General features: G+C 39.9%; 5 non-coding genes and 1 pseudogene across 5 annotated transcripts; 3 read left to right on the forward strand and 3 right to left on the reverse strand.

Moving 5' to 3' along the window:
- Positions 1-334: 334 nt before the first annotated feature.
- Positions 335-406, forward strand: TRNAD-GUC (transfer RNA aspartic acid (anticodon GUC)). Its single transcript has one exon. It is a non-coding gene; the product is annotated as a tRNA-Asp (tRNA).
- Positions 407-837: 431 nt separating this feature from the next.
- TRNAI-AAU (transfer RNA isoleucine (anticodon AAU)) lies at positions 838-911 on the forward strand. Its single transcript has one exon. It is a non-coding gene; the product is annotated as a tRNA-Ile (tRNA).
- Positions 912-1,356: 445 nt separating this feature from the next.
- On the reverse strand, positions 1,357-1,428 carry TRNAD-GUC (transfer RNA aspartic acid (anticodon GUC)). The gene has a single exon. It is a non-coding gene; the product is annotated as a tRNA-Asp (tRNA).
- A 7,995-nt stretch (positions 1,429-9,423) lies between these two features.
- TRNAI-AAU (transfer RNA isoleucine (anticodon AAU)) lies at positions 9,424-9,497 on the forward strand. Its single transcript has one exon. It is a non-coding gene; the product is annotated as a tRNA-Ile (tRNA).
- A 620-nt stretch (positions 9,498-10,117) lies between these two features.
- Positions 10,118-10,189, reverse strand: TRNAD-GUC (transfer RNA aspartic acid (anticodon GUC)). Its single transcript has one exon. It is a non-coding gene; the product is annotated as a tRNA-Asp (tRNA).
- Positions 10,190-20,512: 10,323 nt separating this feature from the next.
- On the reverse strand, positions 20,513-21,474 carry LOC142150738 (olfactory receptor 5T7-like; annotated as a pseudogene).
- Between the last annotated feature and the right edge of the window lie 2,317 nt (positions 21,475-23,791).

Here is a 23,791-nt window from a genome sequence, read left to right on the forward strand (position 1 = left end):
AAGCAGGAGGGCATAGCCATCGTGGAGCTGTCACTAGCGGATAAATCTCACCAAATACAAGAACAGGTACAAACAATAGACACAAGGTGGCAGCCTACAACCACTGAGTTGGTGGATTTTCGCTAATTATGTGCAATATCCGTCTGGATAACACCTGATAACATTCTAGCTATATACAAAGTAGATTTTACTCATTAACTCCTAGCTCAGTGTTGATTACTACTGTGTCTACTTGTGCATTTCTCTCCGTATGCCGTCAATAGACATAAAACAGCTTTAGGATAACACAATTACCATCATCAAAGAGAAAGCACGGAAGAGGAAATGCAGCTAATCCTCGTTAGTATAGTGGTAAGTATCCCCGCCTGTCACGCGGGAGACCGGGGTTCGATTCCCCGACGGGGAGGCATCTTTTTTTTTTTTTTTTAAACCAGTAGAAGAAATAGTCAGTTAGTTTACAATGCTTACATCGTGGTGCATAGATAATCATATCTTCTTTCTTCAAGTTTTAGATATCATTTTCAGATTTAAAAATTTTATTTGCACAGTTCTGCAGTAAAATTAGCGAAAATGCAGATTAAAGAAAAATAAAATAAATGTTTCTAATGAAACATTTCCTTATTTTTATTAATGTTTTCTAATACAATTATTTTATGTTCAGCATATCCTCGATAAGATAGCTCATTTATATTGTGTGACGTTTAATAACTACGTTTCCTTCATGTAAACCTCATGTAACACAAACATATAAAATAAACTATTTACATATATAGTGCATTATTTCTGAGCGGAGTCCTATTAATTCTATAAATGTGTCTTAACTACCTTTGTAGAACTGGCCGGTTAGCTCAGTTGGTTAGAGCGTGGTGCTAATAACGCCAAGGTCGCGGGTTCGATCCCCGTACTGGCCATGTTACATTTTAGTGCTTCACGTTACTTTCCCCAGGGTGAATACAGTGATTCACAGATTACAGATTTAAAAAATAAATAAACCACAATGAAAGGTTATTAAAAAAATAAATCATTTTAATTACAGATACAAACCCAGTGGGGAGGCTAGTTGTAATATGTATATTTATTATTTCTAAAAAATATAATCAAAAGAAGGTAACATTTCATTATAAAAAGTGATTTTATTTTCATGTAATCTGCACTTTTTGGTAACTGCACTGCAGAATTGTGTAAATGCAATTTTTAAATCTGAAAATATTATGTAAAACTTGAAGTAAGAAGATATGTATTCTCTATGCACCAGCTGTAGCTAACTGGGTATTGCTTATTGAAATCAGCTGGAATTTTTAATCCGTATTTGTAAAATGTAAGAGAATTTCCACTGTAAAAAAAAAAAAGTGAAGCCTCCCCGTCGGGGAATCGAACCCCGGTCTCCCGCGTGACAGGCGGGGATACTTACCACTATACTAACGAGGATTAGCTATATTAGCACTTTATCATGTAAGTATTTTATGCTTACTGACGTCAAATGGAGAGAAATGCACAAGGAGACACAGTAGTAATCAGTGGTTGTAGGCTGCCACCTTGTGTCTATTGTTTGTACCTGTTCTTGTATTTGGTGAGATTTATCCGCTAGTGACAGCTCCACGATGGCTATGCCCTCCTGCTTCACATGCAGTTCCTACTGCTCCTTCTCTATATCTTGAAAGTTTGGGAATTCAGATTATTTTCTCTGAATGTCCATATTAAACAGCTCTTAGGATTTTTTATCCTTAAGACTTTTTTGTTCCAACAACAGTACTTATTGTCTGAGGTTCATAAGCACTTCTTGTATTAGACACCACGGTGGATAAGCAACATTATTTATTGAAACTCCCCAAAGTACATCAATGTCTTCCCCTACTGTCTTCAATCTCTAATGTATCCTAATTATACAATATGCTGAGTAGGCTGCAGACTAGGGTGTAAGGCTTTTAGGGAGGGGAATGCAACATTTTGGGTGGGGTGGAAAAATTGTAACAGGGAGAGGAATAAACTGAAATTTATTTTACAATATAAAAACTAAAAAGATAAAATATAAAAACTAAAAAGAAAACATGAAAGAAAAATATAATAAGGTTTTAATCTAAACATATTTCCATAGTAAAGGCTGAAGACAATGAATCATCCTTGAATCGTTGCTTGAGTATAAGCGAGTAGCAGAGACAAGGATGGTGACAGGTGCAGGTTTGACAGCCCCTCTCCACATCTTCACCCTCAGTAGTGCTCATTCATGCCTTCGTTCTGCTATACAGTTCTGATTTTAAAGAAAAGGGTAAGTGGAGCTCACAATACAAGTAAAACTGATGTTAGGTTACCCAAGTAAAAGAACTGTGTACAGCGCTAAGGAACGCATGTGGTGCTCTATAAATTATTAATAATAATAATAATAATAATAATAATAATAATAATAATTAGGCTAATGAGGATACAGTCAGGGGCAGATTGGCAATTAAAAGTTGCCCTGAAATATATTCTGAAAGTGGCCTCATGTATAAGGTCTGGCCAAACTGTAGGTCAATAGGTGGGATCAAATTAGAGGACAGGCTGTGGATGTGGGTGCCTTCATGCAGACAGATATGAGAGTGACCCGCACACAGGGTGGGTAGCTATTGCTTTAGTCAGTGTTAGGCCAAGCTCCAACCACTTCCCCTTCAAACGTGCTGGAAACACATCAATGCTAGGTGCATGTGGCCCCCTAATGCAGACCAGCATGAAGAGAGAAATCCCTTCCTGCAGGAGAGTTACACCACAATCAAGAAAGTTGGCAAATAGTATTTCTCTTGCCTGTTCTGGCAGCTCATTACCTGCTTGTGTCTTAAACTCAGTTACTGTTTGGAAACAGGATATATACCTGTCACCCCTTGAAAAGCCAGCTAATAAACACTCTAAGCCCCTCCCCCAACATTAAATCAATTCACATTTAACAGATAGGCCTATTTCCCCTAATGAACCTTGACATTACATTATTAGCACTCTTATTACATCTATACCCAGAGCTGGATTAAGGCTCTGGGGGGCCCGGGGCACTTAAGACAGGGGGGCCCTCTTGAATATGGTTAGCATTTTAGACAAATTTTTAGACAATTACACAGGCAAAACTGTGTGGACTACTGTTAGGTGCACACAGCTCTGCCTTCACAAGCAGTAAAGTGTAAAGCGGGACTTACCTCCATAATGTCCTTGCAGTCGGACCAAATCCTGACTAAGTGACACAGTCACCCAAATTTGGGACTGTCCCACTAAATACAGGACGGTCGGCAGACTGTCCTGCTCTCTCCTACCTGTTCTTGTCACTTTCACCACCTGTGGCTGCTGGTGTCCTTAGGTGCTGCTTACCTGGATCCTGGAATGTTGGGGGTCCTATTTTGAAAAAAATGGGTATATGTAATTTAGAAAACTCCAATCACCCCAAACATTAAATCAATAGAACCCACATTTATAATGAGGCCCTAAAATTAAAATAATAGTATTCACATTTGATAAATAGATTTTTTCAAATAGATCTATTTCACTCTACCCAGCCCTGACAATAAATTAATAGTACTCCCATTTAATAAATAAACTTATTTCCCTCCCTCCAAACAGCCACAGCAATAAATGAATAACATTTACTTTTAATAAATATTACCATTTCCCACAACCATCCCTGGCATTAACAAATTCATATTAACATTTAATAAATAGTCCTCCTCCCCAAGCTCAAACCCATATTCAATTAATTCCTCAAACCACCCCGGTATTAAATTAAAGGTCCCGTCACCTCACCTTAAATTAATAGGCCCTATTATTAAATTAAATTTACCCACCATCACCCCACAAGTAAATTAATAACACCCATCATTAAATAATTAGCTTCAACCCACAGTCAACAATTAAATTAATAATAATAATAATAATAATTAACCCCCTGATCAGTCAATCCTCTCATCCTCAGTCATTAACTTCCTCATAATTATACAAATACAAATCACACATACAAATTGTCCCTGATGTCACACATACAAATTGCCCCCTGAAGTCACACATGCAAATTGCCCCTGATGTCACACATGCAAATTGCCCCTGAAGTCACACATGCAAATTGCCCCTGAAGTCACACATACAAATTGCCCCTGATGTCACACATGCAAATTGCCCCTGAAGTCACACATACAAAAATACCCCTGAAGTCACACATGCAAATTGCCCCTGAAGTCACACATGCAAATTGCCCCTGAAGTCACACATACAAATTGCCCCTGAAGTCAAACATGCAAATTGCCCCTGAAGTCACACATGCAAATTGCCCCTGAAGTCACATATCATCTTCCCATATTCCATGTAAATTGTTACTACCTGAACTGTTGTTCATGTAGCACATGCCCGCGGCGGCCGCTGACCTCCGTGTCTGACAGGAACATCATTGTCATGAGTCAGCAGCCCCCACCCCACTCAGCAACAGGCAGCCTTGCGATTGGTTGCCTGTTGCTCCCCAACCATAGACCAGCCCCTAGAAAATACAGAAGCCCACAGCGGACAGCTCTCCCCTACTGAAGCCCAACAACCCCTCCCTTCCCCCGGCGTCTGTAATTAGAAGACTGGTCTGTGAGGAGGTGTCAGCCTCCGATCAGCTCCGGACAAGCACTTTTTTTTTTATTTTAATTGCAAAAAAACTGAAGCTGCTCTTGGTCGGGGGGCCCCCTGAGAGAGGGGGGCCCGGGGCACGTGCCCCCTGTGCCCCCCCCTTAATCCGGCCATGTCTATACCCTACACACTAAATAAATACCCCCTCCACACACACACACACACACACACTTGTTTTTATTGCATCGTGAGGACCCATGTCTGGAACATGGCGTATAGGGACACCCCTTTTCTAATGCCCTGTCGACAGAACAATCATAGTGTAGGAGTGGTTTGTCACCAGAGTTACCACATGAGACTTACACTTTGACTTTGCATAAAGTACTGACACGGACTGCAAGATGGGGAAAGTGTCATGTATTTTGACTGTCTGAGGACATCCACGTACCCGCTTACACCGACACCTGGCAATGGAGGCTACAGCCCTGTTCTACCACTTTGCATCATTTCAACAAGTTTGATCCCACTTTAAAGCTGTTATGTGGTTCTTTATGTAGAATTTCACCCCTGACCAGTACCGATCTTTCAGTATGGATGGTTCAGCCATGAGGCACGCAACACAGTCTCACTTTCCGGGCACCCGGCATGTCTCTATAAACCTCCTCAACCTGGACCTCCTCTCTGTCCCAGGATTTCCTCCGCACTTCTTTGCAACCTGAAAGGAAGTACTGTAGTCCATTATGGCTCCGCAAAATACAGAGAAGGCAAAGTTCTTCTGCCTAGCAAAACTGTGTGCTACACCTACCTGTGGAAGCCAAGGCTGGGCACTGGTCCCGTGTTGCCAGCTCCATACACCGCCTCTCTTCTGAGGTGGAAGTGTCGACTCTCATCATCTGACATGCCGCTCTGTAGCTGGACCGGTTCTGAAACGAAACAGATATGTAAATGACCGAGGTTAAAGTAAAAAGCACACATCAGACACCAGATTTTCCACTTACCATCCAGATCAATGTGCATCTCGTCCAAATTCTTGCCTTTGAATTCGGCCAGTCTGCTACTCTCGAGAGCCATTAACATTATCTTGGCGAGTAGGAGGGTACCTTCTCGGAGGCGGTAATACTACCGGTGCACCCTGATGTTGTGTCCAAGGAAGTCTGCCACCTGATCCAGTTCTGTGTCGTTTAGGTTGAGGACCTTCAAGAGAGTGGCAATGTGCTTTCTAAGCTTTGTGGAAGACAGCGTGTGGGGACAATTGACCTCACACTCTCTGGCAACCAGTTGTATGCAATCAGAGTGACAAGGCAGCTGGTCTAGCGAATATGTAGACATTTTTGTTATCCACTTCACATTTGTCAAGCTTTCCTGCGAGAAGTTCCATTGCAGCTTGCACGGCTGGTGTCAGCAGGATGGGGACTTTTCTCCCTCATATTCCTCGAATTTCAATGAGAGTGAAGTGCCGGCAGAGCTTCCTCTCAACCTCGCAAAGCGCAAGGGACGCATCTTTGGGGAGATCCGAGGTATCTCTTAAGGAGAAGGTAGTCAGCAACATTTTTGAAACTTCCCCTTACCTTCTTTGATTGAACAAGATCATCTGTGCCAGGGTGACTTTTGCAAGTAGTGCCCAGTGGTTAACCGCAGGCACTGTGGATAGCCCACTTCGGTAAGCTTGCTGCTTCTCATCGAGGTACAAGTGCATCTTTTTCACATCTTCCATGAAAGGTGATAGCTGAGGCATTTTCCACTTGGATTCCTTAAAAGTTTTCAAGGCATCCGATGAGATCAACTCGTTCCATCTCGCCTCATGTAGCTTCCTGAAGTTTTGTGTGTTTTCAAACGCAGCAGTGCAGCCCTCCATCATGGCTCAGCACTTCACAATGCTCGCTAACTTTTGCAGGCCATGCCCGACCTTGAGTGTCAGTGAGGGCGTCTTAAATGTACCTGTCTCCTCGTCATAGCCAGCTACCAGCTTCACAGCATCTACTACATGCAAAAAGGACTACAAAGACATGGTTTGATCGGCGTGAGATCGGTGTGGGTTCGGTGTGGAAGAACTTGACTGGCCCACACAGAGCCCTGACCTCAACCACATTGAACTCCTTTGGGATGAATTGGAACTGGGATTGCGAGCCAGGCCTTCTCTTCCAACATCAGTACCTGACCTCATAAACGCTTTACAGAATGAATGGGTACAAATTCCCACAGAAAAACTCTAGCATCTTGTGGAAATCCTTCTAAAAAGACTGGAAGCTGTTATTGCTGCAAAAGGGGGACCGACTCCATATTAAAGTATATGTATTTGAAAATAATGTCATTACAGTCCCTGTTGGTGTAATGATCAAGTGTCCGAATACTTTTGTCCATATAGTGTAGATTGTTACTCATTGGCACCAATCAAAGCACTGCATAGAATGACTTACTGATTATTAGTCCAGTCTGGTGTTAATACAGTAACAGGGGTGTAACAGCTGCCTCATGCCGACTCATTATAGGAAAGACCATGTGAGGGGGGCACGGCTTCTACTGTGCAGCTGGCCATTCCATCATGTCTGTATATGCTCGAAAGAACGGCATTGTACATTGAAAGTTTGTAAATAAGCTATTAGATATTTGCCTATTAGAAGTACATTTGAGAGCTACATTATAATAGATTTGCTTTTGCTAAAGTTCTTTTGATGTTGACATTGTGAAAGTGATAAACATGACAACAGTATTAGACATTATATGATGAGGCTGTGTACTCTGTAGAAAACAATAAAGTAGCTAAAGAATCACAGAGGAAAACTACATTCTCTATTTTGCATTTATATCTTACCTGTGTGGAGTTTCTATGTTCTCCCCTTGTTTGTGTGGGTTTCCTCCGGGTGCTCCAGTTGCCTCCCACAATCCAAAAACATACTGGTAGGTTAATTGGCCGCTATCAAATTGAGCCTAGTCTGTGTGTATCTTAGGGAATTTAGACTGTAAGCTCCAATGGGGGCAGGGACTGATGTGAATGAGTTCTGTGTACAGCGCTGCACTATATAAATAAATGGTGATGATGATGTTGCTCTTATGAACTCCATGCAGACTAATTAATACTTTGTTGTGTTTTAAAGCTATCTACACAGATTTAATTAAAGTGGAGGAAATATAACATGTTTGAGCTATGTGTATATATGTATTAATTTGGATACAATTTTATTGTGATTGTGTTATAAAATGCACTGATGTTTCACAAAAGAACTAGAGAGCAGTATAGTTTACATTGCATGATGTTTATTACTGATAGTTTCCCTCATGTAAATCAAAAATGAAAAATTTACCACATATATACATCACAAAAAGAAACATCTGGGGGAACATTTATCAATCTTATCATAAAATGAAAAATAGTTCTCAATCCTTATTGCATTGATAAGGATTGAACTATTTCTCACATTTATGAAAAACGCATCACAGAAATAGCAGTTCCGATAAACTGCTGTTTCTGTGATAAAAAACAATCACACTTACCCCGCCTCTTCGGAACGCGATGTCTCCGGATCTCCTCCTGGTCATCTTCATTTTTCTTTACACTAGAATTGCACATGTGCAGTTCGAAGAGCTGCTCTTCGGAGCAGAGCTGACAGCACTGAAATCTTTCAAAAATGATAATGTACGCCAGCCAGGGCCGGACTGGCCTTCTGGCACTTCTGGCATTTGCCAGAAGGGCCTATGGCTGTGTGGGCCAGTACCCTGCGCAGCGATCATGTGAGTATTTGTATACTCACATGATCGCATCCAGGACAGTCAGTGTCGGTACTGACAGCCTGTCAGTCAGAGGCTTTCTGGTGGCTGGCCACTCCCCAGGAACCAGCCAACAGATCATATGTGCCGCGCACATTTCCTGGCTGGGTCGGGTCCTGCAAGCTGTCAAAAGAGCGGACAGCAGAAGAAAGCAGAAGACAAGCAGAAACAAGTAGAGAAATTAGAAGGTAAGTATACTAAAACAGAGGGGGGTGGGGGGGGATGCCACGCAAGGGGGGGGGGGGGGGCAGAAGTGAAAGGTTGCCACAAAAGGTTTCACAAAAATGTAAACCACAATGAAAGTTTATTGAAGAAAACAACAAAAAAAACACAAGGCTTAAAAGGTAAAGTTTTAGCTGACGGAGTACAAAATTAAGTTAAGTTATGAAAGGGGATAGTCATTGTATCACACAAAAAAAGTCAATTCATTGGAAACAATACATTCAAGTATAGACACAAACCTAGTGGGGAGGCTACTTTTAATATGTATAATCTATATTTATTATTTTTACAAATAAATTAATAAAAAGAAGTAACATTTCATTATAAACATTGATTTTTATTTAATCTGCATTTTTGGTAATTGGACTGCAGAATTGTGTAAATGCAATTTTTGAATCTGAAAATGAATCTAAAACTTGAAGGAAAAGGATATTGTTCTCTGCACCACGATAACTAACTGGCTATTGCTTATTGGAATCTTTAATGTGTATTTGCAAATGCAAAAAAAAAATAAGTTTTGCACAGTTCTGCAGCACAATTGCCGAAAATGCAGATTAAAGAAAAATAAAATAAATGTTTCTAATGAAACGTTTCCTTCTTTTTATTAATGTATTAATGTTTTCTAATACAATTATTTTATGTTCAGCGTATCCTCGGAAAGATAGCTCATTTATATTGTGTGATGTTTAATAACTGTAAGTTTCCTTCATGTAAAGCTCATGTACCACAAACATATATATATAAAAAATGTACACAATTCTGCAGTGCAGTTACCAAAAAGTGCAGATTAAATAAAAATTACGTATAGTGCATTAAACCTTATTTCTGAGCGGAGTCCTATTAATTGTATAAATTTGTCATAAACTGCAATGTACCACTGGCCGGTTAGCTCAGTTGGTTAGAGCGTGGTGCTAATAACGCCAAGGTCGCGGGTTCGATCCCCGTACGGGCCAAGTTGCCTTTTTGTTGCTTCACGTTACTTTCCCCAGGGTGAATACAGTGATTCACAGATTACAGGGCAGATGGAAGTTCTAAATGGGAAATTTACATTTTTAAAAATAAATAAATAAACCACAATGAAAGGGTTTTAAAAAAATAACACATTTTGTTCCTTCAGAAAATAAGACACCGGCTTTTAGCATTAAGATATAGTTTTAGCTAATGGAGTACAAAGTTAAGTTATAAGAGAGGAAATTCAATGTATCCCACAAAAATAAAAAGTCCATTCATTAGTAAAAAATCATTTTAATTACAGATACAACCCCAGTGGGGAGGCTAGTTGTAATATGTATATTTATTATTTCTAAAAAATATAATCAAAAGAAGGTAACATTTCATTATAAAAAGTGATTTTATTTTCATGTAATCTGCACTTTTTGGTAACTGCACTGCAGAATTGTGTAAATGCAATTTTTAAATCTGAAAATATTATGTAAAACTTGAAGTAAGAAGATATGTATTCTCTATGCACCAGCTGTAGCTAACTGGGTATTGCTTATTGAAATCAGCTGGAATTTTTAATCCGTATTTGTAAAATGTAAGAGAATTTCCACTGTAAAAAAAAAAGTGAAGCCTCCCCGTCGGGGAATCGAACCCCGGTCTCCCGCGTGACAGGCGGGGATACTGACCACTATACTAACGAGGATTAGCTGTATTATCACTTTATCATGTAAGTGTTTTATGCTTACTGACGTCAAATGGAGAGAAAAGCACAAGGAGACACAGTAGTAATCAGACTGTACTGATGTTTATGAAGTGCTACTGATAAAATACTGAGTGCGGGATCAGAGATACTATGCATGTGTTTGGTAAATACTACTAGGGAGAGGGGCATTCACACATAAGTTAAAAAGATGCACCACCGACAGTCTGTGAATCAGTAGGATAGTAGGGTATGGGGGTTTTTTTCTGTGACGTCAGTCCCTTTCTCAGAAACGTATAATACAAGACCACACAGACTACTGAGACAATGGGGTGAAATATGATTAGTCTAATAGACAAATTGCTAATGCAGAACTGTAATTGCACAAATCTGCAGCTTATTAATAGGATTAGCTATGCTTTTTCCATGCTTACTGGCTGTATATGAAGAGAGATTCACAAGCAGATGCGGTAGTAATCAGAGACACTACTGGTGTTAATGAAATGCTACTGGTAAAATGCTAGGTGCGGGATTCAGAGATACTATGCATGTCTTTAGTAAATACTACTGGGTAATAGGTAGAGGGGCATTCCAAAAAAGGGACAAAGAAGCTGTGAATCAGTAGGATAGTAGGGAAAGATTTTTTTTTTTAGTGAAGTCGGTTCCAACGCTGGATATCTTCTTGTTGTATGTTTCAACTTTATTAATAAGTTATAGTCTAGAAATATGTATTAAGGCTATAAACGTGGACAGTGCTGCATAAACTGATAGAATGGAACGAAGGTTGAAAATATTATTTTACAACAAAGGAAGGGGTTCTTTATAGTAAAGGCAGTCAAAAAATGGAATTCACTGCCAGCGTAGGTTGGTATGGCAGATTCAATTGATATGTTTAAAAAAGGCTTAGACAAATTGCGCTGATATAGTCAGTGTCACCTAACCCTGCTATCTCCCTCTGTCAAATGGCGATGGATTGCTGTGGAGGCGGGTATTTATGCTTTTCACATCTCGCGAGAACCGAGCTCAGAAAAACGAATACGTCACGATGACGTTTTCGAATCCGAACGGGCAGGAGAGTACCGAGCGTGCTCGGCTCGGTACTCAGATAGGCTGAATTCGGATGAATTTGGATCTCAGGGAACCGAGCCCGCCCATCTCTAGTTAATGTACACCAGCTTCAGATGGCATACTACTTTGCCATGAAAAAAAAGAGATTTTCTGCAATTCATAAATAGCATTACTGAGCAATCTCCATACGTTTTTATGAGGACTGCTCAGTAAAACTAACACAGGTGCAAAGAAGCTATCTGCTGCGATACAATGATGATAAATGTCATTCTTAATCCATTTTCAGGGATTTCACATGTAATTACTGTATGATATTTAGGCCCCACAGTGAGAGTGCCCAAGACTGTCTGACAAATGACTGACACATCATTGGATTTCCAGTCTTGTAAGGGTCAAAGCCCTGACCTTTGGCAGGAAATCCTGGGACTTCTACTCTCCAGACTCCTGAACAGAAAATGTCTGGGCACAGAAACAATCTGCGAGATGTATCTCAACTTCAGGAAAATCAATGAGGCAAGATGGAAGGAGCTTATCTAATCGGCTACCTTGAAAACCCTGAAGGAGTCAGTGTGGAATGTGCCTTAGCTGTTACCTTTCACTGAAGATGTGGAAAAGATGCACTTGTATCTCGATGAGAAACAGCAAGTGTACCAAAGTACAAAGTGATGACAAAATGACAAAGTAATATCTGTAAACATGAAGAGGCCATTTGTTCATAAAAGTAACTACTTCCATATCAAGTAAGGTAATTTGAGCCAGACAATGGTAATCAAGAACATTTAATTAATTGATCATAAGGAAATCATCAGGATATGCTGCTATATCTATATAAAAGCAGAATCCTGCTTTCTTTATACAGAAAAGACACCTGAAATGGTCACAGAGAAGCAATTGTTGCTGCATATCAATCTGGATAAGTTTATGAGGTCACTTCCAAACTATTTGAAGTCCATCACTTTAAGTGGATGTCCCAGCAAATACAGCCCAACATCAGAATGTATGCTCTGAGTAATCACTGTCAGCAAAATAAATGTTACTATCACAAAAAGACTGAACTGAACAATGAATAAATATGGCTTGGTAGCCTTTTCTCTCCCAAAAAAAATGCAAAATAATGCAGTATGGTTTAGGTTTCAAAGTTGCATCTGGATAACACGCAAAACTTCTCTGGACAAGTAAAACCAATTATCACAGCGCATCACGACAAGAACCTCCAGCACGCTGGTTGAGGGTTATGATTTGCGGTTGCTTTTCAATCACAGCTGGGATGACTTACAATCATTAAGTCCACCATGAACTCCCCTTTATATCAAGAAAGTATTTAAAGAAGGGCTGATAGTGTGCTGATGAGCGGCAACAATGGTGAACTGTGGGCGTATGTAACTGATGTCATAGCATAGGAAAGCCCCACTATAATAAATTCAAGTGTTGAATCAGGCTCATTACCATGACAGCTCCTAGCGAGCACAGGTTTGGCGCTCTCTGAGGTATTTTATTTTTATCCTATGGATTACTAACAGAAGAGAGACACCTCCCATGCAACATAGGAATTATGTGAGCAATAAATTGGTGAATAAGGGTTTGTGAGGGGGAGAATTTGTATCTGTTGATTTTTTTCACAGCAGCAGTTTTACATACTTGTCTTTCAATCAAACTGACAGCAATTAACAAATCTACGAATTGCCAAGCACTTCAAATGACCAAATAAGTCATATAAGGATGTAAAAAGAAAATAGAGTATATAAAACATAAATAGAATTTATAGCTGCAATGGGTCAACTGCCATATACAAAATCTCATTAAAGCTAGCCGTTTTTACCAGGATGGATTATTAGTTATTAAGGATAAATATGAAATTTAGGCATTAATCAAAAGGCAAATTATTATAGGGCAGTCAACCTTTGTTAGTAATAACTTTATGGACTCAAATAAAAGCCTTAATTTATTAACCTAAAGCTCATATAGACATTGTTAAAACCCAGGATCTTAGAGCCCTTATAAATCGAGACATAAATTAGTCTCAATATGAAAACTGACCCTTATCTCAAATGTGTCCAAATATAAATCTAATTTATGAACATATAGATTGTTACTAATTAGCACTCATCAAAGCACTGCATAGAATGACCTGCTGATTATTAGTTTAGTCTGGTGTTAATTTAGTAATGAATGGTGTAACAGCTGCCTCATGCCGACTCATAATAGGAAAGTCCATGTGAGGGGGGCACGGCTTCTACTGTGCAGCTGACCATTCCATCATGTCTGTATATGCTCGAAAGAACGACATTGTACATTTAAAGTTTGTAAATAAACTATTAGATATTTGCCTATTAGAAGTACATTTGAGAGCTACATTATAATAGATTTGCTTTTGCTAAAGTTCTTTTGATGTTGACATTGTGAAAGTGTTAAACATGACAACAGTATTACACATGATATAATGTGGCTGTGTACTCTGTACAAAACAATAAAGTAGCTAAAGAATCACAGAGGAAAACTACATTCTCTATTTTGTTAATTATATGTTGCTTTTATGAACTCCATGCAGACTAATTAATACTTTGCTGTGTTTTAAAGCTATCTACGCAGATTTAATTGAAGTGGAGGAAATATAACATGTTTGAGCTATGTGTATTTCCAGAAGAGATGTTTGAACAGCTAATCCTTGTTAGTATTATGGAAGAAATATTGTATTTATTTTATTTTAGAGCAGTATAATTTCTAACGCATATTTGATACTGTAAGCTTCTCTCATGTAAAGCCTGTATTAGAGATTTACCAAAAATATACATCACAAAAATAAACTATTTACATTTAGTGCCCTTAAACCTTCTCTTTTGTATTCCATAAATGTGTCGTAAGAAGAACTTAGCTATCGGCCGGTTAACTCAGTTGGTTAGAGCATGGTGCTAATAACGCCAAGGTCGCGGGTCCGATCCCCGTACGGGCCATGTTGAATTTAGTCCTTCATCTTATTCTCCCCAGGGTGAAAACAATGAACCACAGATTACGACACAAAAGGAAGTTCTAAATAGGGAATTACATTTTTTTTTATTTTTACATAATTTTTTTAAAAAATAAATGTTCATTGTGGTTTAATGAACATTTATTTTTTAAAAAAATTATTTTGTTCCTTCAGAAAATAACACAAGGCTTTTTTGCAGCCTTAAGATAAAGTTTAAACTAATAAACTAGAAAATTAAGTATCAATGTATCCTAAAAAAAAAAGTCCATTCATTGGTAAAAAAAAACCATGTATTTAATTACAGACACAAAGCCATTGGGGAGTCAAGTTTTAATATGTATGCTCTGTATTTATTATTTTTACAAATACATTAATAAAAAGAAGGAAACGATTCATTAGAAAAAAAATATTTTCTTTTTCTTTAATCTGCCTTTTTGGTAATTTTGCTGCAGAACTGTGCAAATAAATTTTTTAAATCTGAAAATGATATCTAAAACTTGAAGAAAGAATATATTATTATCTATGCACCATGCTGTAAGCACTGTAAGGTAACTGACTATTTCTACTACTGGAAAAAAAATAAAATAAAAAATGAAGCCTCCCTAGTCGGGGAATCGAACAATGCAATTTAGAAATTTGAAAATATTAGCTAAAACTTTAAAATAAGTGTAGATATAAGAAAAATATAATGGCCGTACTGGGCTAACACCTGCAGGGTTAGTTATAACCAACTGAGATATATGTCTACAGTAAAATGTTGAAGGAAGAAGATATTCTCTATGTGCTTTGCTATAGGCAAGTTAGCTAACTTGCTATTGCTTAATGACCTGTTTCTTGAGGTTAAATCTTTTATGCGTATTTGCAAACAAAAAAACAATGAAGCCTCCCCGTCAGGGAATCAAACCCAGGTCTCCCACGTGACAGGCAGAAATACTTCCCACTATACTAACAAGAACTAACTGTAATACTGTCTGTAATCTTACTGTGAATTGCTTGGGTGCTTTTTCTATTAGGAATCAGTACTTTTATGACTCTAATGTTTTATTATATGATTGTTTCATGCTTAGTGGCCGCATATGGAGAGAGATGCACAATGAGCAACAGTAGTAATCAGATTCATTATACTGTTGTTAATGAAGAGCTACTGATAAAATGCTAGGGACCTATTTATTAAACCCTCAATTGCCGTCTAATCCCTGAAAAGAGCAGGTTTCGGGGAATAGACGCCAATTGAAATATTTGCCTCATCTATCAACAGTGCATCAAGTGCTTTGCACTTTTTTTCGTTATACATAGCAGTCCCCATAGACTGCTATGGGGACTGCTATGTACAGTAATTTAGCAATGAATGAAAATGGTTTAACACATATGGTAATGTACGGCAGCTCAGGCTGACATACATTACCGTTTCACCTATTTTTCAGCACTGTTCAGCTCTGCTCCGAAGAGCAGACCTTTACAGTGCTGTCACACTCCGCTCTCTGCAACAGTGAAGTGCAGAGAAGTTTTGAGACAGAGCATGCGCACAAGACTTCTATGGACCCCACAGCAGCTTTGGGAACGAAGAGACAGTGAAAATGTACGTTTTTAACTTCACAGGAACAGCAGTTTTCCGTGACTGCTGCTCCTGTGGAGATTTTTTAATAAATATGAAAAATAGTTCAATCCTGATCAATGCGATAACTATTTTTCATTTTATGCGGCTGTTGATAAATGTGCCCCATGGGGCGGGATTCAGAGATACTATGCATGTGTTTTGTAAATGCTATTGGGTACTAGTAGGAGCATTCGCACATAAGGGACAAAGAAGCACTGTAGGCAATCTGTGAACTAGCAGGATAGTAGTAAATGTATATTTTACTTTGGAAAGTCGGTCCCTCTCCCAGAAGCTTTTAATCATTGTATAATACAGAGCCACACAGACTACTGAGGCTATCGGGAAAAACAGGTGCAATATTATTTTTTCGAATGCTCAAAATGCATTTACATAACTTCTAGATGCTTTTTGAACAATGGTAGTCTACAATTTAAAAAAAATAGAAAGTGAACAGATGGTGATGCATCCTATTTAAATACAAAAGAATGGAGGGGGGGGGGATTCAAGTGGGAGCCTTGCATGCTGAGACTGGAATGTTAGAGTACTAAAACATTTTTAACTTTTGCTTGCGCCTCAAAAATCAGCCATGTTTTAGATATTGCAATACTCTGAAAAATTACGAGTTTTAATTTTGTCAGCAGTCAATTAACCTACCAGTATGTTTTTGAAGTGTGGAAGACAACCGTAGCACCCAGAGGTAACCCACACAAACACAGGGAGATTCAGGCATCTGTGTATGAGATATGGGCCTTCTCATGCAGCCTAAAGTTTATTCTGGGTCATAAGAACTAGAATCCACACCTTGGACCCGCTTCATAAACTATTTCTCTGGCATTGTGCTCCTACCATTGTTTCTGGCTTGCATGGTGTCATAATGCACCAATCCTGACAAGGTGTGTAGTTTCTTCCTGAAACTCATAATTTAGCAATGAGACTTCTGTACTCAATTCTCCCTCCCAGGATTCTCTTATCAGATCCATGGGTCCTCATACCTGTATTCCATACAGGAGCTCAACAGATGAGAAACCTTACCTTTTGTGTCCTCTAATGATTGTCTGCAGGAGTTTAAGTTAGTCAGTGGCCTCACCTCCTCTGCACACAACTCAACTGAATGTTTACCACCCAGACCTAGGTCTGGAGGGGGGTGGGCATTCTGACTACGGATTACACCAGCATTTGAAGCACTATTCCCCTTGCCACTTTCTGGTGTTCATGGTGTTTTCACCCTCTTTGACCTTGCATGGGGTTAAGAGGACCACAAGTCAGTACAAGGTCAGTACACAGTTACACATCTGAGGGGATATTTTCCGACACTCCCACCTCTCTCATCCCACTCCCTGCACATCAGTCCAAATAAACTCTGGCCATATAAACGGCTGGGCTGATTCCACCAATACTTGTGACAGACAGGGTCCTTCCAGGAATAAGGTCCTTAGAATCCACAGTTTCTTGGTGTACTAAGGTCATTTCAGCCTCAGTGCCTCTCAGTCCAAGAGTGATGGTGTTACCCAAGTTAACTGACTGTAGATTGTCAGAATGTTTTTTGTCCATCCCAGCTGCAGATGGGCCGAGAGGCTATGACAGGGGTAGGCAACCTGCGGCTCTCCAGGTGTTGTGAAACTACAAATCCCAGCATGCCTTGCCACCTATCTGCTGATTATCGACTGGCAAAGCATGCTGGGACTTGTAGTTTCACAACACCTGGAGAGCCGCGGGTTGCCTACCCCTGGGCTATGAGGAAGCAGTGTGCCTCCTTTTGTGAGGACAAGATATACTGATATGTCCCACTTTATTGCACACAAAACCCCTGCAGCTGTCAAAGGCAGGTTTAGCAGATGGGACAGAGGCCTTTGATGATTGGCTGGGAGGACAAAGGTATTTCCAAGTGGCTTATCCCCTTTCCAGCTAGCAAAAGCAGGCTTCTTAGCCTTTGGCGCTCAGTTGGCAGCATAAGTATCCGCAATTCGTGCTGCCTGAGCCGTGGTTTAGAGTTCATGGTTCTGAACAAACTGGTTCACTTCTCCAGGGCAAGTATGCAGGCATTGTTCTTTAACCATTAGGCCCAGAGCCGTAACTTAGAATTCTAGCGCCCGGGGCGAGAAAAACAAATGCCGCCTCCCCTAGCCCTCAATTTTAACCAAATTAACCTATAATATTCCTAAATTGCGCCCCCCCTTCAGCGTTGCGCCCTGGGCAGTCGCCCCTGTCGCACACCCCTAGTTACGGCCCTGATTAGGCCCTTAAGTTCCTCAAATGTGGTAATTGACTGGTCCTCAAAGCCATTGTTGCAGGATGACCACGAGACTATCCACCACATCACAATGGCTGTCCTTTGCAACTTATATTGTCTACAAGTCTTTTCAAATTCTTGTAAATAAATGTCCAAGCCCCCATTCTTTTCTATAATAGGAAAATGCTGCAAATGGGTTTAAAAGATTTTACATCCCTGGGCTCTCAGTGATATGATGGATCACTGTGCCTTTCTGCCATTTCCAGTTGATATTTCTCTCCGCCTGTGCCAGGTATAGTGCCTGGCGTTCATAAAAATAAGCTACACCCACATTTTAGAGTCACACATACACAACTGTTGAAGAATCATTAGCAGAGAGGAATCTCTACCGTCCTGAGAACTTTGGCAGCTGACATATGCTCAGCCGACAGTTCTTGGACAACAACCATTGTGTGCTGTACTGGTGCTGTATTAGTCCCCAGCTTGGATCTCGCTGTTGTTTTGCATCATCCGCTATTAATGTATAGATCAGCATCTCTTTATTTTTTATCAGCCCAATTTAAATGCTGTTCACAGAGGCCAATTAAAACTTCTTTATCTTTTTTTTTTATATGCTTATGTCCTTATAAATGCCCATATTCATTGCAAGAATATTACCAGTCCATAAGTGCAGGGAATAATTACTTAAACCAAGCACTAAAATGCTCCAAAAAAGAAAAAAAACTATCTCACTGCTATGTCACCAATGTGTCAGGGCTCAAATTACCCTTACTAAATTGTCAAGAAACTACTACTAACTTTAACCTGTCACAAACAGCACTCAGAGCTGCACTTGACTTGGAAGCTACTGTAAGAGACCACGCAAAATTTCACCAATCATTCATACACTCACCTATACCATAGGCTACAAATCTAACTAGATCCCTACCCAACACATGCACTTACTTCCATACACACCTATAGCTGCTACCATCTACTGTATAAGGCCAATAGAAACCCCTTTAACTTACTTAATCAATTGTGCACACTCTGCGTTCTGACAGCTAAGATTTAACACTTCTACATTTGCATTTAAAGGGTTGATATGGCCAAGCAATCTATCTCTTCTAAACAGTCTATGGATTCATTTAGAGCAATAAGGAATATAAAAATAATTAATAACGATGACATACAACATATGGTAAAAACAATTACAAAATATACTTACATATGAGTTATATATCCTGTGCCTGACACTGGCAAGAAAGATGGATGGCTTGGATGGCTTGCAATTTGATTGTTTTCTCAAAGACTGACTCTTGCTATGAGGTTACCTGGTCACTTAAAGACTGCTTCTTACCTTCTTCCCTCCTGCTGGTATGGAGATGTGTGAGTGTGCAGCCAGACTAATGATAACATTTTACAACTTATCAGTAGCAGATTTTTTCTGGTGAGTGTCATACAAACCCAATTTAATCACAAATCAATCCAGTATATATTTACCATTGTATATATACTAACCAGAGCTATGTAAAGTTGATCAGTTGAGCCAATACTTTACTCATTTACTCCCATGCCCTGCATGACAATCAGCTTTATTCAATGTACGGGATGCCATTCACCTTCCTATTCACAAATATATGTTTGGTCACTAGTAATATCAATTATAAGAGGTATATTTGTGAATTATATTTTCCTATATGAGTTATAGGCTTCCCACTGAGCTGGAACCTTGATGTCTTGTTAGGTGACAAGACATAGCCCACACTAGAGGTTCTTTAAAGCTGCTCTCTTCCCCCCCAAGATGTGATAAAGATATCTCATAGTTCTTGTGTATACAAATATCCTGCCGTTTACAGGCACAGAGTGTCACAGAACAAATATAGACCAGTGTATCACAGGCATTACGCTTTATTCATTCATATCTCTTTTATTAACTCAAGATTTGGGTCATAAACATTACAGTACCTGTGTGGATACATCATTTAAACTATCTGTTTCTGATTGATTTCCTACTGTCAAGTTTCTTTAGCATGAATTTTGGGTACTGAATTTTGACTGCATGAAAATAATCTTTAAATATTGCTAATGTTTCACTTCCTCTAGATTGCTAAAACATGTTTTTGTGCATGATCTTGCAAACTACTAGGTCTGGTCTGTTTTTGTGCGCTCATTTGTTCCCTACTGCTCTTTTATACACAGTCCTGTGAAATAAATTGAAAGTATTGTTGTTATTATTGTTACTTATAAATATAGTAATATAAGAAGAACAACAATCTAACAAAAAGATATGGGGGTAAATGTATCATACCCCGGTTTTTTCAACTCGCGGGAGTTCGGCGTCTTCGCTGCTTAAATTTAAAGCGGCGCTGCCTTGGCCCTTTACAAGGCAGCGCCGCTTTAAATTTAAGCTGTGAAGACGCCGAACTCCCGCGAGTTGAAAAAACCGGGGTATGATACATTTACCCCATGGTGTCTAATGCATTTCTAAGTTATTATTTGGAAATATGAAACACTTTTTACCCGCCTCAGAGCAAGCTTCATTTCTCGATTTCGTAAGCTGTAAATAAGAGGGTTCAGCATGGGAATAAGCAGCGCATAAACTACTGAGACAATCCTGTCTTGTTCTAATGAATATTGGGAACTGGGTCTCAGGTACATAAAGAGAACTGTGCTGTAGAAAAGACAGACACAAATGAAATGGGAGCCACATGTGGAGAATGCTTTGCGTCTTCCCTGTGAAGAGTGACTTCTAAACACAGCATGTAAAATGGAAGCATAGGATATGACAATGACAATAATAGAATTCACAATGACAAATGATGCAAAAAATGATAGAACAATCTCATTTGTAGATGTGTCAGAGACGGAGAGTTTCAACAAAGGGGGAATATCACACAATAAATTTTTAATACGATGGGAGCCACAGAATGAAAGACGAAATGTGCAACAGGTCTGTATTAAAGAGTGAAGGAAGCCACCTATGTAAGATGCACTCAACAGTTGAAGACACTTTTCTTTTGTCATGTATTTGAAATAAAGAGGTGGATTACATATCGTTACATAGCGATCAAATGCCATTGCTGCAAGGAAAAAACTCTCAGTGCTCCCCAGGGCAATAAAGAAATACATTTGACAAGCACAACCGAGGTAGGAAATATTTTTTTTCTGTTGAAATTAATTCAACCAACATTTTAGGTGTGATACTTGAGGAATATCAAAGATCAATGAATGCCAGGTTACAAAGAAAAAAAATACATTGGGCTGTGCAAATGAATGTGTGTCACTATTAGAAATATTATTCCCATATTCCCAACAACAGTGACTAAATACATGGACATAAATAATAGGAATAAGAGAAAAAAGAGATCTGCTTGATCATTAAATCCTAAGAATGTAAAAGTGTTTTCTGATGACTGATTGCATACCTGATGACCTGTGAGACACATAAAGGTGAAAAATCAGTGTTTTTAATACAAAAAAATATTAGAAACAACATTACAATATTGTTATATTTTATTTAAATGTCTTTCATGTGTCTTGCACCTGACACACCCTGGATGCAGCTAGATGGTCAGTACTGTATGCATAGTCACGGTGTGATCCTCATCGTGATCTGTTGAATATAATTAAGTCCTACCTTCAGGCTGTACTCACCTTCTGTAGAAGACAGTGTAGGTCAAGCCAGTGCCGTAACTAGCCATTTTAGTGCCCTGGGCGAGACAGGGAACCGGCGCCCCCCATCTAAGTGGGAGTGTCAATTGTCGGGTGGGTGTGGTCAACCTACTGTGGGGGCGTGGCTAGCACTTTACAAGTTCTAGACCGCACTGAAACCCCCTCCCTCTCCATTATTCTTGGTCTGGTTTTGTAAGGATCTTTATGTAATAAGCCTCCATAGAATCAAAGTACTTTAAATGCAGCTATCACATGCTAGCTGTATAAAAAAATTAATTGGTTATTGAAATAAAACTCACTGAAACAAATTAAAACATAAATGTAATGGTACCATCTGTATCACACTGCCCCTTCATCCCACTGTGCTCTCCATAACAGTTTCTCCTTTATCACACCGTGCCATGGAGCCATCTCTATCATTGTGCCCCCTTGTCACCATCACACTAAATATAATATATATATATATAACACAAAACAAATGGGAGGGGGCGCCAAATAGTATAATACTGTATATAAAAATACAGAAAGGTGTACCAAAAGTCAGAATCTTAACCACTAAATAGGTATAGACACTCAGGTAATAATAGTGGATCAACAGGAAGAAGGAAATGAGGAACCACTCTAGAACACCTGTGACCTCCATACCATACAGAGAGCATTCCTGTGACCTCCATACCATACAGAGAGCATTCCTGTGACCACCATACTATACAGAGAGCATTCCTGTGACCGCCATACTATACAAAGAGGATTCCTATGATCACCATACAATACAGAGAGCATTCTTGTGACTGCAATACAGATAAATACCTCACCTGAAATTAATAGACCCCACCATTAAATTAAAAAGCCCCATCAATAAATTAAATTGACCCACCAGCACCCCACAAATAAACTAGTACCCATTAAATAATTAGCCCCGCCTAAACGTCACCATTAAATTAATAGCCTACCTCCCACCCATGTACTAAGACACCCAACCTCCCTACCCTCATAATACATACCCCCCTTCCCTCACACATTATGGCAGCATACCCCCCCATCCCTCATAAAGCATAGCAGCATCCCCCCCCCCTCCATAATAGCAAGATGCAGCACACATTCCTCCCCTCCCTAATAGCAGCACACATTCCCCCCTCCCTAATAGCAGCATACATCCCCTCCCCTCCTCCATAATTTCAGCTTACATTCCCCCCCCCTTGCCTCCATCCATAATTGCAGCTTACATTCCCCCCTCCCCTTGCCTCCATCCATAATTGCAGCTTACATTCCCCCCTCCCCTTGCCTCCATCCATAATTGCAGCTTACATTCCCCCCTCCCCTTGCCTCCATCCATAATTGCAGCTTACATTCCCCCCTCCCCTTGCCTCCATCCATAATTGCAGCTTACATTCCCCCCCCTTGCCTCCATCCATAATTGCAGCTTACATCCCCCCCTCCCCTCCATAATTGCAGCTTACATCTCCTCCATAATTGCAGCTTACATCCCCTTCATAATTGAAGCTTACATCCCCCTTCCCCTGCTTTGAAACTTACCTCCTGTCCAGCCGTCGCTGCCTGGCTCCTCTCTGCTTCTCTGCTCCTCTGCTGCCTAGCAACGTCATGACATCAGACGCTGAGGCAGAGGGCAGAGTTCAGAAGGGGGTGGAGCCGGGTGCCGGCCGCCATCTTGGATGCGCCGGGCGGCCGGCAGTCTGAATCTGAGGTCTGTTTAATTTTATTTTTTTCTTTTCACTCCTCACACAGAAGTCGGTGCGGGCGGCCACTGCGCCCCCTTGGGACTGCGCCCGGGGCGGCGGCACCGCCCGCACCGGCCTCGTTACGGCTCTGGGTCAAGCAACACAGATGGCTGTTTACTGACCTATGCTGAAAGAGGCTTTTCTTGCCAAGGGGCACATTTATCGACCACCGCATAAAATGTAAAACAGTTTTCAATCCTTATGACATTGATAATAATTGAAATATTTTATCATATTTATGAAAAAAGCAACACATGAACAGCAGCTCTGAAAAACTGCTGTTCCTGTGAAGTAGAAAAAAATTACTTACCACACTGCCTCTTCACTGCCAAAGAAGTATGCGATCCACGGG

Source organism: Mixophyes fleayi, chromosome 4, assembly GCF_038048845.1.
Source record: "Mixophyes fleayi isolate aMixFle1 chromosome 4, aMixFle1.hap1, whole genome shotgun sequence".
NCBI classification, from domain to species: Eukaryota; Metazoa; Chordata; class Amphibia; order Anura; family Limnodynastidae; genus Mixophyes; species Mixophyes fleayi.